General features: G+C 50.8%; 1 long non-coding RNA gene across 3 annotated transcripts in view; it reads right to left on the bottom strand.

The window, feature by feature from the left end:
• The window catches only part of LOC118553354 (uncharacterized), a 116,108-nt gene that overhangs the window by 90,606 nt on the left and 9,128 nt on the right, over positions 1–16,374 (bottom strand). For 2 of the 3 annotated variants that reach the window (XR_013445634.1, XR_013445632.1), the window contains exons 3-4: positions 5,823–5,974; positions 4,675–4,913 (exon numbers count right to left, since the gene is read on the bottom strand). The exons of the other annotated variant lie outside the window; for it this stretch is intronic. This is a non-coding gene — a long non-coding RNA (uncharacterized LOC118553354). The remainder of the gene's footprint in view (positions 1–4,674; positions 4,914–5,822; positions 5,975–16,374) is intronic. 3 annotated transcript variants of the gene reach the window in all.

The following is a 16,374-nucleotide window of genomic DNA, read 5'->3' as shown; positions in this document are numbered from 1 at the left end:
AGGATGAGGCCTGGAGGGTAAGTAGGAATTCGCCAAGCCAAGAAGCCAGAATGGGAGTGCCAAGCAGAGACAGCAGCAACCAGAGCGTCCGAACTGTAGGCTGCATGGCGTGAGGAGGGGGACAAGAGAGAAGTGGCAGGAGAGGCCGCTGGAGACCCAAGTGGGGCAGCCCCAAGACGAGACTGGGCCCTCACTCTGGAGTGTGGTGTAGGGGGGGTCTCTAACCACTACCGAGATCCCCTCTCTGCTGGCTTCAGTCTGTGAAAACCCGCACAGATCCCCGGTCGTCCTGCTGAGTGCAGCCCTTGCGTTTCTATAGTAACCGTCACCATGGCACCAGAGGCCTGGATCCAACTTCTGGCACCACTGAGGCCCTGAGCTCCTGTCCCCCTCCCCAGCAGCCTCCATCCCACAACACAGAAAGGAGACACGGCGGGGCACCACCCTGGGGACGTACAAGGAGGGCTGTGGCCAGATGCAGGGCACAGGGTGACAGGATTAAACATCAGGTATGTCACCACAGACCTACCTGCCAAGGGCAGACACAGACTGAACATTTACTCGCAAGTTGGGTTTCACCGCTTTGCTCGGACAGGGGGTGGGGAGTTGGGTTTCAACATGCAGCAAGCGCTGGGGCAGACGGGCCTCTGTGTGGGCTGGCAGGGTGGGGCATGGCGCTCAGGGCAGGCCTGGGAAACCCCAGCTCCTTGGGGCTCCTGGACCTGTGGTCTCTCCGAGCCTCACTCTCCCATCTGCAAAATGGGAAGGATAAACAATGATCCCCTCAGCTCACTGCAGGTATCAGAGAAATAAGCACGGTGCCCCACACCTGGCAGGTACTTGACAAATATCTGGCGAGGGAATTTGCACGTAAGATAAAAAAATGAATGTCATCTCTGTCGGTCAACAAAACTGTGACTCCCAGTTCCCTTTTCTCTCCCCTTCCTGATCCACACTCTGTTCAGACCCAATTCTGTTACATGAGTGTCAGATCATCTGTCCTCTGCCATCCCCCCAGGCTCTCGGAGGGGGTAATCACAGGTTTCTGAGTCACAGACCTGTGTTCTAATCCAGCTGCTCACTGGCCTTGTGACCCCGGGCAAGTTGAGTCACTTCTCAACTGTCTGCTCTCACTGAGATCCCTTTAGTTGCAAGACTCAGAAATCCAACCAGGCTGGCTTAAGCCCAAAGGACAGCTGAGGTCAGGGTTGCAGATTTAACAAATAAAAATAGAGGATGACCAGTTAAATGTGAATTTCAGATAAACAACAACTAATTTTCTATACAGGTAGTTCTCAAATTTTGCACGGGGTATACTTATGCTAAAAAATACCACACTCAGTGTATCAGAAACTCAGATTTAACTGGCCAACCTGTATCCTATCTGGCAGGCCTAGGTGGGGTGGGTACTTATTAACTCATGGAACAAGCTGGATCTGGGAGGTCAAGTAACACCATGAGGATTCTCTCTCTCCTCCTGCTCCCATCTCTGGGCTTTGCTTTCTGCAGCCTCAAGGAGGACTGGTTATAGAGAAGATCCTCCCTCCTCCTTTCCTTCCTCCCTCGCCCATCCTGTGCCCATGCTGGCCCCGTACCTCTCGTCTACCACACTCTTCCCTGCCCTAGAATGTGCCACCCATCAGGGCTCAGCAGCTTCAGATCTGTCCCTCACCTCTCACGGCCTCCCTCAGCCTCTCTGGGCCCCACCAATACGCTGGGCCCTCGGCCCTGGGGTCTTCACACATGCTCTTCCCCTCCCAGGAGTGCCCTGCCTTTCTCCTCTTCCACCCACTGCTTCTGTTTATCCGCTCCGATCACAGTGGACACAGCAGCTCTTCAAAGGTCACCTCTGACCTGGGCATCCAAAGCCGGCTCTCCGCATTTAAGCCATTTTGGCTCTGGGCTTCAGTTTCCCAATCTGTTGGGTGAGGGGACTGGACCAGCCACCGGCTGCAAACTCCAATGACACGAGAGTTTGGGCCAGCACTTTAAATAAAGACCACAGCCCTGTTAGAAGGCAGCAGGAGTAACTGAACTCTGGCCCCTTGTCAGGTAGAAAAGCAGACCCAGTATTGCCAATGCTTCTGATTTTCCCAAAGAAGAAATCTCGATATGAATGGAAAACTCTCAATTTTGAGTAGTCATCCCCCCATTTGTGACCTCTAGACTAGACTGTCAGCCCTGCAATCTAGGAATCACCTAAATTCTGGGAACCACAGGCATGAGATACCTGAGAGGGTTATTTAAGATGCATTCTCTGGCCACATCTAGAATCTCTGAGCCAGCACCTCAGAATCTGCATCTTAGCAAGCATCCTTAGGTGCTTATGCTTACTAAAATTTAAGAACTACAAATCCTAGATTTCCCATTTTAATGGGGTCTCACCTTCCATCTACATCCATTACAATGGGGGGTGGGAGCACCTTCCCTTTCACTTTTTCTCCGCAGACATGCCAACCCCTCACCCCATGACCCTAACCCTAACCCTTGGAACAGAGCAGGCAGCGGTGCCGGAACTTGCTGGAGCAGGAGCTCCTGCCGCCTGCCCATCACTGTGCCAGCTCCACCCCTACAACGTGGAGGCAGGGATCACAGAGGGGTGGTCACTTGCCCGAGGTCACAGAGCCATCAGCAGGGGACCCGGGGGCTCAAATCCCAGTCTGTACATCAGAGCACCAGGCCAAACTCTCTCTCTCCCCAGGTAGAAACAGACAGAAGGTCATCGTCATGTTGAAAGAAGACTGTTGGTTCAGAGTCCCTCTTACTTCCTGATCAGCACTGTGTGATCTTCCTGATCGCACAAGGAACACAAAGGGCTGATCACTTTATGACAGGGTCACAAGGAGGGGAGGAGGAGAGTGTGTGGCTTTGATGCGAGGAGATGGCTCCTGGGGACAAAATAAGGCTCTGCAGATATGCGCTCTCATAGACCCCTCACAGACCCAGGGATGGTGGCTGCCTGCTTCTGTCCTTCCCCACCCAGCCCTCACAGCCTCCTCCCATCAGGTTTAGCTTGAGCTAAGTAGGATCATGGCAAAGTCTTAAATCACAGGCCCATGCACCTGGCAGCTGGGGGGGTCCCATGGCACTTTGCTGCAGTTTCCTTCTCTGGCTACATTTGCCTGGATCAGTGCACATGCCTCTCATCGGGCAGCAGTTCAGGGATGTGCGGACTCCCAGTGAACATCTGTGTACCTCTAACAGAACAGAAGTGTCTTATTGCCCCCGATGTGCTGTGGGAACGGAGCCAAGTGAGAGGTGACTCACCTGGGGGGGAATCGGGGAAAACTCTGTGAAGGAAGTGGCCGTGAAGTGAGGCTGGGAAAGGTGTGTCAGATCAGAGCCACACAGACAAGAGAGGGCAGGGGCATTCTCTGTGGCATACACTGTGGGCTAAGGAATGCAGGCGGGTTCCAGCCCTGCAGATCCTGCCTCCCCAGCACTTCCTGTTCCCTTAAACGCAGCACATCTCAAACTAGTCATCTGTATACCCCCCTCGCGTATTTGCCTCACGTTTTTCTTTACCTCGGCATACCGATTTTTATCAAACTTATGTTAAGAAGAATATTTCTCCTACAACAGTAATTAAAAAATAGATTTCGGGGGCGCCTGGGTGGCTCAGTCGTTAAGCATCTGCCTTCGGCTCGGGTCATGGTCCCAGGGTCCTGGGATCGAGCCCCGCATCGGGCTCCCTGCTCGGCGGGAAGCCTGCTTCTCCCTCTCCCACTCCCCCTGCTGTGTTCCCTCTTTCGTTGTGTCTCTCTCTCTGTCAAATAAATAAATAAAATCTTTTAAAAAAATAAAAATAAAAATAGATTTCGCTTATAAATAGTTGGTCACTAGAAAAATAAAAACATTCAAAGCAAGATAATGCTACTGAAATCCAGCCACGGTTCTGCCACCCGGGGAGGTGCCGAGTCCGCAGCCTGCGCTCTCATCATTAAAAAGAGAGAACAGCAAGTGTTAGAGAGGCATTAGGGATACCCCAGCACCAGCCTCAGACTTTCCGCTTGAGATAATCAGGATTGAGACGGGATGGAAATAAGAGAGATACTTGCTTTAATGCTTCATGTCCCCCACTAAAGAAACCCTAGATACTAGGGTCCCCACACTTTGAGAAACTCTGTCCCAGCCAAATCCCGAGCCAGCCCCAAACCGCATGTGTGCCTCCATGGTTTCCTGCAGATCGCTGGTTTGCAGTTGTGCTCTTGGGAGACGGTGGACTCCGTGGCTATCCCCAGGGGCTGTCATGGTGGGAGAGTCCTTTGCATGACAGTAACAACCACGACCCCCACAAGAGCGACCATCACCATCATAGCAAACACTTACAAAGCTCTTATTGTATGCCGGACCCTTTCCTAAGCATTTAAACATATTAAATTATTTAATCCTCACAAAAACGTCAATGAGGATGGTATCATCGTTATATTCCCATTTTGTGGATGAGAAAACTGAGACACAGAAAGGTTAAATACCTGCCCAAAAGCAAATTTATCCTCTTTATATATTAGAGTCCCATACACAATCTCATTACTTTCTCCATTCTTCCATCTGGTCATTCAGCAGACAAGCACGGAGTATCTTTTGTGTTTCCTTCCCTTTCATTTGAAGCAGTACGTATTTGTATTGAAGCACTATGACACTGTCTCCGGTTCTGCCCACCCTTTGACTTACATCCTTCGCTCCCAGCATCCTCAGATGGCTTCCTGCTGCCTCTGTGGGCTGTGCCACGATGAACTGCCCAGGTCAGCCGTCAGGACCCAGGACCTGTTCCTCCGGCTTCCAGGCCGCGGGGGGCTCTCGCTGAGTCCTTCTCTGGGAACTGCACTAGACTGAGGGGAACCGGGTGGCCTTACGGCCCACTCCCCCACTCCGGTTGGGGTGGGGCACAGCAGGCAACGAGGGACAGACCACTGTGGGGGAACAAAATGAAGACCTTTTGCATCGCGTCAGGACCACTGTTGGGGCTGCCCCCGCTCCGAGTCCCCACAGGTCGCTGCGACCTCTGTCACAGCTGCACCACAAACCAACTTCCCCTGCAGGGCCTGCTCCCCATGCTCGCTCACATGTGTGGTTCCCGAGCCCGACCCCCCAAATGTCACCCGTCTGAGTCTATTGCCTGGGACACTCCACCTAAGATACTATGCAGAGGCATCTGCCCCCACCCAAAGCTGCAACCAGCCCGTCTTCCCAGCGGTCCCTCCCCAACTGAGACCCAAATGAAAGGAGCCCCAGTGCATCGGACCTTCCCCAAGGCTCTCGGTGGTACTAAAGCCCTAGGGTCACCTCAACCTCCACAAGCTCTGAAAGCCTTGGAGGTGGTTGGGTTTATTTATATGTTTTCATGCATTAGCTAATTATCTTTGTTCCCAGGCCCCATTACCGTTTCAAGTGTCTCGTGGCCTCGGCTCGAATGACAGGCAGCCACACAAGCTGGCCCAGGAAGATGCTCTCTTGCAGGCCCGCAGGGATCAGCCGGGACAGGAGAGAGGAATGAGGGGGGTGGGACTGGATTACAGGGTGTCAGGGAAGGGTCACCACTCCCCTACCTTTGTCTGCCTTTGAGCAAGGGGAGAGCGATCAGCATTTCCCCTCCTTAAGGAGGCATCTTTCCGAGCCAGGCAGAGAAGGGCCTGGGTGGTAAGTGACCCACCTTTGCTCTATTCTTAAGTGGCCTGTCTTTAAAAATAGCCTACATCTGCCCCAGGTTTGATCCTTAACATTTCTTAAATTTAGTTGCAAATTCCTGTCTCAGCAATTCCATAGGTTTCCTACTGTAGCCTAAACCCACCAATAAAAGCAAAAACAAATGGAATTAGAACCTGTAGTCTGCAGAGGTGCTTTTGGGATGTGGATGGGAGGACTCAGGAGTAATCCTACTTAGCATAAACCAGGCAGTGGGAAGGAGCTCCAAGGTCACATCCAGCCCTGCTCCGAGTCACAGGAGTAAGGGCCAGGAAGTCCAGACACTGTCCTTCGAAGAACAGAGAAGCAGAGAAACATCAGGACCAGGCAGCCTGGCCTGTCATCACCTCCAAAGGCCTGGACACCATACCTATTTAGTGAGTCCCTACTATGTGCCAGGCCATGAGTCAGTGGCTCTCAACCTCTCTGGTCTTCAGATGCCTCTACATGCTCAAAAATTATTGAGGAAAGACCCCAAAGTGCTTTTGCTGCTGTTTATCACATAAGAAATTAAAACTGAAGAACTGCATGAATATTCAGTCATTTATTCATTTAAAAATAACAATAACAAACCCATTACACGTTAACACTTCACATATTTTATGAAATGAAAACATTTCGAATTGTGCAAAAACTCTAGTTTACAGAATGAAGATGTTTAGTGAGAAGAGCGACACTGTTTTACATATCTCCAAATCTCTTTAATGTCCAGCTTAATGGAAGACAGCTGGAATCTCAGATCTGCTTCTGCACGCAGTCTGGTGCGATAGCTTGCTCCAGCTAAAATGCAGAGAGAAAACCTAGCCCCACACAGTTATATAGCTGGAAAAGGGTGCAGTATTTTAACAGCCTTTCCAGGTAACGATGGATATTCTTCGGTACTACAGACACACCTGACGAGTTTTGATCAAGGGTTGTTGTGATGTAAAGTCTGAAACCGTGTTGCTGAACTTTTCTACTCTGCCACAGTAAAATCCACTGGTCTATCTTGCACTTTTTTTTAAGATTTATTTATTCATTTGAGAGGGGGGCGGTGCACGCATGCGTTGGGGGCAGGGGACAGAGGGAGAGGGAGAGAGTGTCTTCAGCAGACTCCGTGCTGAGCGTGGAGCCTGACACGGGGCCAGATCTCATGACCCCGAGCTCACCACCTGAGCGGAAACCAAGCATCGGACACCCAACTGACTGTGCCACCCAGGTACCCGTCTCGCACTCTGAATGGGCCTTTTACCCATGCGTGACTGTATAACATCTTGTTCGTTCATTTGAAAACAACTGCTTCACAGACTCATGCAGATCTTCCAAACGTTTACACATTTCATTATACAGTATCAAAAATTCCAATTCACTAGTATCACTGCAATTCTCTTCCAGGACATGTAATGAGAAGATGTCAAGTTCAGAATGGCAGAACAGGTTTTCCAAACTTCTGATTTCCACCTAACTTGAACTTTCTCATTGGTAACAAATACTGCTTTTCTTAAAGTGACAGGCTCACTTAATTCATTTTTGAGAGGACATCTGCCAAATGCCCAAATCTGAATAACCACGGTGTTTGTCAGTTGTTCTTTCAAGTAAAAAGCATGTGTCATGAAAAAGCAACGACTAATTCCGCTCACAATTCAATCACACTCGTGCTTTTCCTCGACATTACCTTCAACCACAGCGCTTTCGTATGCAGCCGAAGTGCTTTATATGTACTTCCCACTTTTCTTTATACGGATTATTAAAAAGGCAAGGGTCGAGATATCATAAAGTTAATCATTTTACTGCCTCATTAAGGACGTTCTTAAGCGGAGTTGGCATGTGTTTTAATGCAACTGTATGACGGTGATTCCACGCACATTTTGATGTCATATCCTTGACTGAAGCCAGGGCCAGCAGTTTCACCCACTACCGCTACAAATGTCAATAGAATGAAAAATGCAAATCATGTCCTAGAGTTATGAAAACAGTTTTGACCTCAAGGACCCCCTGAAAGAGTTTCGCAGACCCCCAGGAGTCTGCAGACCACACCTGGATAACTGCTAAGCTAGGGGAGTGCAGCAGATACTGGTTGCACCTCCAGAAACTTCCAAGCTGTCCAAGGAAACAGACCATAAACAGACCCAATTACCAGATGATGTGAGGAGGGCCAGGATGGGGGCATGGCAAAGAGCGCAATTTGTTTTGCACTCTGGAAACTGGCAAAGGTTTCACAGTGTAGGAAACTTTTGAAATGGGTCTTAAGGGTTAAGTAGGAGTTCGTCCAGAAAGAGAAGGTGGATCTCCACATTCCCGGTTTCAGAAGGACAGATCCTAGGAAGGCAAGACCTTTGGAAATAGGCACAAAAAAGAAAATAAGCAGGAGGGTTCACATTATTAATAAAAATAATATTGGTCACCATCGTGGAGCAACTACTATATAACTCACACTTTACGTACATTATTATATTTAATTCTCTCCCCAAACCTATGAAATGTATGTAAATATCTCTTTGTTTCAAGAAGGTGGGTAACTTCCTCAAGGACACAGAGCATATTCATAAGGAAAATCAAGATTAAAACCAGAACTGCGTGCATTAACATACCATCAAGCGCTCAGAAGACTGCCTGGCATACAGTAAGCACTCAATCTGTGTGAGCTGCTTTTGTTGTTACTATTATCATAGTAATTACTGTTGTGACATATCATTAAGGGCGAGGGAGTAAGCATATTCCTGCCTGGTATCAGTTGCATGGCCCACTTTCCAAGAGTAAGGGCAGAGGCTCTGTTACCAGCATGCATTTTAAGCAGGTCTAGAGGCACAAAAAGACGTCCAGATATTTCTTTGGTTTTCCTGCAAGCAGTTCTATTCCTGAGAGTTTATTCAGTTGGGTCCCTCTGTTCTTGTGCCTCCTGCCTGCCAAACTTGTGTGGACCTGAGCAGTCTGAAGATAACGGAAGCAGGCCCCTCAACCGAGTCCCGGTGAAGGCCCCTGGCACTCAGAGCCCTGATGAAAAACTTGCTTCAGCCGAGTCTCCTTCCTCTTTCAGTTCCCACCCGGCCACCTTCTGTGGGCTCCTTGGATGAGGCAGCCCATTCAATCCTGCTGGGCCCCTGAAAACAGAAAGCTAATCGGTGCATTAGACTTTGATCTCTGCTGCTGTCACTCGAACAAGCAGGCAAGGGGCGCACCCCGTCCCTGGGCTCTGTGCTGCTTGAAGCCAGCCGGTGGGCTGTTGTCAGTGTGCTGGGTCGCCCCACGATGCCAGCGCCCCAGGGTTTGGTTACTCTGTTCTTGATATGTGAGGAGCTCTTGGCATTGCGTGAGTTCCGAGGACGGAATGTTGTGTGCGAGCTCCAAAGGGCAACTCAAGAAAATCAGTCACGTTGGGGCTATTTCCAAATGCTTCTTGCCCGCAGGGACCTCTACTAGAGAGGGAGAACCACTCTGTGTGAAGACTTCACGGAGACAATTCATCATTTCCAACGCATTTCACCCTCTTTCTAAAGTTGGTAGAAATATTCTGCTTGATGCCGCCAAGGGGTTCAGTTTCCATGGCCTGGGCTCAGCCGTGATGGTGATGCTCGCACTCTCTACATGTCAGCCGCTGGGTGCGACACCTCACATACATTATCCAGTTTCATGCAAGGCAAAGCAATTGGGAAGACTCCAGATAAGTCACTTGTCCAAAAGACACCTCTCCTAGAAACAGGAACCAGGGCCAGGGCCGTGTGATCAGACTCCCCAGCATGAGTGCTTTCACTCTTCCGTCTCCCCCACCAGTCCTCTTTGCCGTCAGGCTTGGCTGAAATGAACTGGGGCAAAGCCGGAACCAGTATTTGGGGGGTGTCTCTACTTGCGCTAGACCTTTTACCCATGCATTATCCCATTTCATCCAGAAAGCTGCCCTGAAGTAGGGATCATCACCCCCAGGGACAGGAGATGATAGAGAGGCCCAACCTGTTGATCAGCTTGCCCAGGTCTCCAAGTCTCGAGCAGAAGAGGATCCAGACTCAGGTCAGTATGAACTCCAAGTCCATGCCTGATCTGTCACCCACATTGCTTCCGCTGCACTAGGACATCTGGGTCTCCTGGGGGCACCGAGGGAAACATCTGTGCAGTGAGCATGAGTGACAGGGCTGGTTACTTCCAGTGAGAGAGAAGTGGGGAGGAAAGGTCCAGTGCCAGAAAGACGTAAGGGTAGGGGGCTGCCATGAGGAGGAGAAGGGCAAGTAAACAAGAAGGCAGGGTCTACACAGTGCAGGAACAGGAATCTGGGGAGAGACCGGCTGGTCCCATGATCAGAATCAGGAGTGCCCACCCTTCCAATTCCAGATCATTCCAAACTCCAAGGCTCAGTTTAAGGACGGACCATACTACCTGCGGAGCCTTCCTCTAGCCCACGCTGACCCTGATGTCTACTATCATTTGTGGCCTGGGTCGCCCTCTCTGGCTGTGAACTGCGTACAGACAGTCGCATACTGTGGTCTGTCTTGAGCGTCTCCTGACAGAAAGTTCCCACCACATAGGAGGTTCCCACTGAGAGAGGAAGTTGCTAAAAGGGAGGATGCTGTCCTCTTTATTCCTCTTTCCTTCTTCACAGAACCCAGAAGACTGGCGAAAACAAACATAGGCTCAAGTCAATACATGCGGTGTTGAACTGTTGCCATTTCATAGAGAAGACAGAGTAACTCCTATAAATGAGGTCAGCTGCTCCAGTGTTCCCCGATTTCTAACAGTAAATCTCCTGATCACGACTGCACCGCAAATCAAAGGCACATAAATATGGACTGATTTACGAAGAAAGGGAAGGAGGAGTGGGGAGAGAGGAAGAAAGGAGTAGGAAAGAGAAAGTGGGAGGAAAGGGAGAAAGATGAGGGGGAGGAGAGAGAAGGGAGAGACAAGGAGGGGACCAGATGAAGAGAAGGAAGAGCAGGGGATGGAGAAAAGGGGAGGAGATAATGAGAGGGAGGAGGAGGAGGGTGGGGAAGAGTAGAGGAGAGGAAGGAGGCGGAAGGGTGGAGGGAGAGGAAATGAGAAGGATGATGAGGAGGGGGAGGAGGGGAAGGAGGAGGATGAGGAAGATCAGAGGAGGGAAAGGAGGAGGAGGTGGGGGAGGAAGGGGAGGAAGGGGGGAGGAGGATTTTGCTCTGGAATGGGACATAGAGCTTAAAACTGAAATGGGTACAAAATCAGATTGGTGACAGAAATAGCACTTTTTTTTTTCAAGCACGGATTCTATTTTGCCTAATCTAAAAAGAGATTTTTTTGTGATACAAACCTCCCCTTCTGTGCCCGCTTCACCAAGATGTAGGTATAATTGACTTCATCGAGTATGAAAACCTAACCTACCACAGAAGGAACTACATTCGGGGCTCTGTCAGGTTAATCTCCACATCTTGAAGCAAAACAGAACAGACACCAGAATTTGCAGCCCAGCCGTCTCTCACGTGGCCCAGCCCCGCACTGGGATGTTGCTCCAAGCAGGCAGGCGGGCGGGTTCCCAGTCGACAGTCAACACCCTGGGGAACTCCCGAGCCCACTGCAGCGCTTGGCACAGGAGATGCTCCACCAGTGAGTCACCTGTTCACATGTCTGAGTTTACAAACGCAGTCAACGACCATCAAACTTAACCACTTTCGTTAACCTCAGGGTTCGCCAGCTGATCTCAAAACTGGCCAGATTTCAGACTTTCTCTACAACATGGTTTTCATATTTATTTTTTCTGGCATGTATTATTAATAATAATGAACCTCACAAATGATTCGAGGTCCCTTGGCTGCCTGACCCCAAGTGGGCAGTCATGTCCACATGGTGTGTTGGGACCCCAGATCCGAGCTCCAGGGGGGCTGCAAGTCCTCGTTTGGCACAGATCAGACCAGGGGAGGCTTGGTCATAAGGGTGAGCTCAGGCTGGGGGCCTGAAGGACAGGCCCACCATGGAGCTTACTTGACCACTGTCCCAATCAGGATGCAGCTAGGGAAGAGCATCTCTGACTTCAGCAGCCTCTCTCGCTAGCAGCCCCAGCACATGGTGGGCAGCAGGAGAGCCTGGTGGCAGGCAGCAGAGTCCAGCCCTCTGACCCAGGCATGACCCCAAGGTCAGGGAGACATGCACTTTTGAGAAGGTGGGCCATACATAATAATGTGGAGTTCTGGTGGAGCCACCTCTTCATTCTGCACGACCTGTCCTCTAAAGCAGTCACAGCAGGTGCCGGACACAGAGGGGGCGGGAGTAAGCCTCAGGGAAGCCGTTGGTCAAAGTATTCCACCCCCAGCACAAGTTCTGGACTGCAGGCCCAGCACCAATCCTCCGGGTGGTCTTCCTGTGGGATGACTTCTCCAATGCACCCAGCCACTACCCCATCCCACTATTCCATCAACTGTGGACACAATAACCCGCTGGGCAGGCTCGTTCTCACTTCCAAGCCTTTATACTATTGCTCCTTCCCCCGGGACCCTCTTTCCTCAAGTCTGAGCGTAGGCAGCTCCTTCTTATTCTTAGGTCTCCATTCAAACAACACCTCTCAAAAGAAGACTTCCCTGACCACCTCCTGATCCGAACCCAAAATGATTTTGGTCTTGATTTTGTTTATTTCTCGCTTGTTCCAAAGACCGAGCCCATGCCCCTTTTACTTACTCCCTTAGCCCAAATCCCAGCACAGGGCAGTACACAGAAGGCACTTGATAAACACTGGTTCAGATAAATGAATAAGCAACTGGGTGACTGAGTGAATGCATGAGTTCAGTTAAATAGTGAGGACCAACATAGCTTCCCAGGGGCCATTCAATGCCAGGCCTGTCCAGTAAGGACACTAATCCCAAGTCCCCTGGGATGGTGAGGCCAAAGCTCTCAAGAACCACCTCCCGGTCAGGATGGGCTCTGGGTCCAGGTCCTGTGAAGTTTTCATTTGTATTCAACACTAATTCACAGCTTCCCTCTGAGTGGCCACCATGGTGACTCCCGCTTCACAGATAAGGAGTCATACTTGGGGGGATTAAGCAACTTGTTCAAGGTCTTTGGCTACGAAGTCAAGGACCTCATTTGGCCTCCCTGCTGACCCAGGGCTCAAACGCCTCTTTCGGGCTCTCCTACATATCCACATGTCAGTCTGTAAGCCCGTGCCCAGAGGGGGCAATGCAGGAACGAGAGCTGCTCTCTGAGCGAGCTGCTCCTCTGCGTAGGTGCCAAGGCCAGGAGACTGAGCCCCACCCACAGGGACACCCAGGCTGCAGTGAGCCACACCACAGTTGTCTTCTAGAAAGATTTTTCTTAATTAAAGGTAGTTAAAATTCTTCCAGTTTTGAGATTTCTTAAAATTCCTTGGGAGCGGAGGTTGGTGGTGATCGTATGTGGAGTGAGCACTAGTGTCTACATTCAGGGGAGAGACTTGGGGCTAGGGGTGGCAGGTGGGAGGGTGGGGGGGCCTTGGTCACAGGCAAGCTGGCTAGGTGGGCTGGCCTCCCAGGGAGGGCCTGCCCCAGTTTGGAGCCATTTCCTCCCCAAATTCTGACTTCCCAGCCCTCCAGCCGTGAGCTCTGGACCCTGGCAGAGGACCAGAGGATACTGGTGTGGAGAAATGTGCCCTGCTCAGCATTTTGTAGCAGGTCCTGGAGCAGAGGCACCAAGACCTCTGCTGAGACACTGGAATTTTTCAATTTGAAGCCCAAAGTTCGCTCTTTCTCGCTCTCTTTCTTTCATGCATTCATTCCTGGCAAATTGCGCATTCTCTCCCCCTCCCCTGGTGAAGCCCATTGTCATTCCGGTGGCATTTCAGCCCACTGCAGGCATAGCGGAGGCTCCCTCTTCCAGATTTCTCTGTCGAATCGCTGGCGAGGACAAAGCCGTTAGGAGCAAGATTCGGTAACCAGCTTTTTAATTTCATGGCCCGAGGTTGTCAGGACAGTGCAGAGAAAATTGCCAACGATTCGGAGAGCGGCCCATGAATCTGGGGCAGAACAGGCAAGAACAAGGGACGCTTCAGCTGGGGGGGGTGGGTGGGGCTGGGTGCTGGCAACCACTTGGATGAGAAAGTTCTCTTCTTCCAAATTTCTTTCATTTGGATCCCATGTTAATTTAAAAAGATCAATTCAGCATTTTTTTACCCTTCCGCAATAAAGTGTTTTAGATGGCTGAGAAAGCAAAAGAGAAGTGTATTCTAAGGATCCTTCTCCTGGGGGGGGAGGGGGCATAAGGATCAGGTGATCACAGGTTGCTATGAAATGGGGCTTGTAAATTTGAGGGAGAGTTGCTGTCTTTCCAAATCATTTTTGCCAACTTGGATGACAGCACAAGTATGCCTCCGGGTTAAGACGCACTGTCAGAGTGGAAAAAATCTGCATCCCACCCCCAAGCTCAGCGACAGAGTTGCTGTGTGGCTGTGGGTCAGGAAGCCTCCCTCTCTGAGCTCTGGAAATTGAGAGGATTGAAGAAAATAATCCCCAGTGTCCTTTCCCACCTTTACGCTTCTCTGCTTTTTCTGAGCTCATCAGGAATCCTTTCAGTACCTTAAATGTGAGGTCTCTGGTCTCTTGGACAGGAGCTCAGATGGGTCCGAACCCAGAAGACTGAGCTACGACCACCCAGGAGGTGAGTGACAACCGCATCACAAAGGGCAGCCTCCATTTTATAGTCATGCCACCCCAGCGTCCCCAGCTGGATCTGCTCAGCAAGATGACACAAGGATAAAGTGGTAAACTCGCACTGGGGTTTTGATTTATGGCTCCCAGCACTCTCCCCAATGTATTCTCTTTCAAATACATTCCTCGCAACCACCCCCTAAGTGAGGGTCTATTATTTGCCCCGTATTACAGAAAAGGAATGTATGATTCATGTGCCTAAAGGTGGTCCAAGTCTGACCAGAACCCCTGAGCCCAGTCCTCTTTGGCTTGCTCTGGGCCAAGAGAGACAAGGATTGCTCCCGGGGAAGCAGCTCATGCAGGGGAAGAGAAGCTAGTCGCATCCTGCCAGTCCCTTCCCTCCTGCCTCCCTGCAGCCTCACAACAGCCCCCTAATTGGCTGTATTGGTCCAAGGCTCCTAGTCTCCAGCAGCATGAATGGACGCTGGGTGATTTAAGCTGAAAGGGAATTTATAGAAAGATACTGGGCAGCTCACAGAACAGATGGGAAGGCTGGAAAATGAAGCTTAGGAAGCAGGCAAGAAAAAAGGGAGGTCACACAGCCAGAAGCATAACCCAAACCCTTGCTACGGAACCAGCCCAGCACTGTTACCATCACAGCTGCTAAGAACGCAGCCCCCAGCACCCCAGCGCAGCACCATCTCTGCTGGCCTTGGCCATGTGCCTGCCCCTGAGCTGCAAGGGAGGCTGGGAAAGTGGATGGGTATCTGGCATTTTCACCTTCTATAAGAAGGCTCTGCCTCTCAGCAAGTCTCAGAGGGTGGAGCAAAGTCCCAAACAGGAAGGGCACTGGGATGCCCGGCAACCACAAGTGGTAAATGTGCGCCTTCGGTCAGGTAGGCTAGGTAATGCTGTGATCACAAAAAAAATCCTAAATCTGAGTGGTTTCAAACATTAAAGATTTCTTTCTCATTCACTCTATATATGCACCAAGGGCCAGCTGGGGGCTCGGCTCCAGGTCATCCTTAACCTAGATCTCAGGCTGATGGAGCATCCACCATTTCAAATACTATCCACATCACCCCGACAGAAAGGGAGATTTGAAGCAGCAATTTTTAAAGGCCCAAGTCCAGAAGTGGCACATGTCACTTCTACTCATGGCTCATTGGCTGGACTACTCACATGGCACTGCCTTGGTGCCAGCAGGTGCAAGCCTGCCTTGAATGTAGGAGGCAGACAGCTGGGAATACCTGGAGAATAGCATGAATGATGCCCACAGTCCACTACCTGAAGCCTGCCAACCACAGCCCATCGAGAGAAAGAACAGAAGAAAAAGGCACTGAAAACGGACCGTAGTTTCATTCCAGGTAGAGCTACGAAGATCTGTGTATTCCCCTAGCATCCCCAGAGGCTCGAGGAATCCCCCACTTTGGGGTGTGGTCACAGAAGGCAGTCCCCTCAAACTGCAGCAGCAGCAGCAAATGTCCAGAGCTCAGTCTACCATAAAGCACCAGAAGCCCTGGGAGGAATCGGAGCAGGAAGCCAAGAGCAGGCTCCTGGAGCTCGGGCAGCCTCATCGTCCCTCACAGACTCCTTAGCCACTGCACCGTCTCCCCAGAAAGATGGGCACTTCTCCATAGCTCTACGTTCTCTCTGGAAATAAACCCTCTGCTTGCAAATGGCTGACAGGCAGCAGGAGCTGGGACAGCTATAGGCCGCTGGGCCCTAATCTGCCTCAGGCACAGAGAGACAACAGGCAAGCAGAGTCTCAGAAAAATGCAGAGAAGCCAGGCGCCAAGAGCGAGCGTCTGCCTGTATCTCTGAAGGGCCTCACACACCCGGGTCGGACTAGCCCCACAGCCCTTCCTAGAGTTGTAATGTTCACACTTCTAAAAGGAGTGAGAACAGTTACTGTTGACCAATGACCAAGAGACTGAACACCCAAGCTCCCGTCGACACCCAGTCCAGGGAAGAGTACAGCTGTAGTTTCTGAGAGAAGTGGGAGATACAAAGATACAGCACAGACCACTAGTTTCCTCCTAGTATACATGTGCCACTTCTTCCTTAATAATATGAACCCCAATTTTAAACTGGAGGCTATACCAGAAAGCTCCAAGACTAGGGCCAGGAGACTGGGGCAGCC

The sequence above is a fragment of the Halichoerus grypus genome, chromosome 2 (genome assembly GCF_964656455.1).
Source record: "Halichoerus grypus chromosome 2, mHalGry1.hap1.1, whole genome shotgun sequence".
Taxonomy (NCBI): domain Eukaryota; kingdom Metazoa; phylum Chordata; class Mammalia; order Carnivora; family Phocidae; genus Halichoerus; species Halichoerus grypus.
The sequence above is the reverse complement of the archived record's forward strand: the minus strand, read 5'-3'. Positions and strand labels throughout refer to the sequence as shown.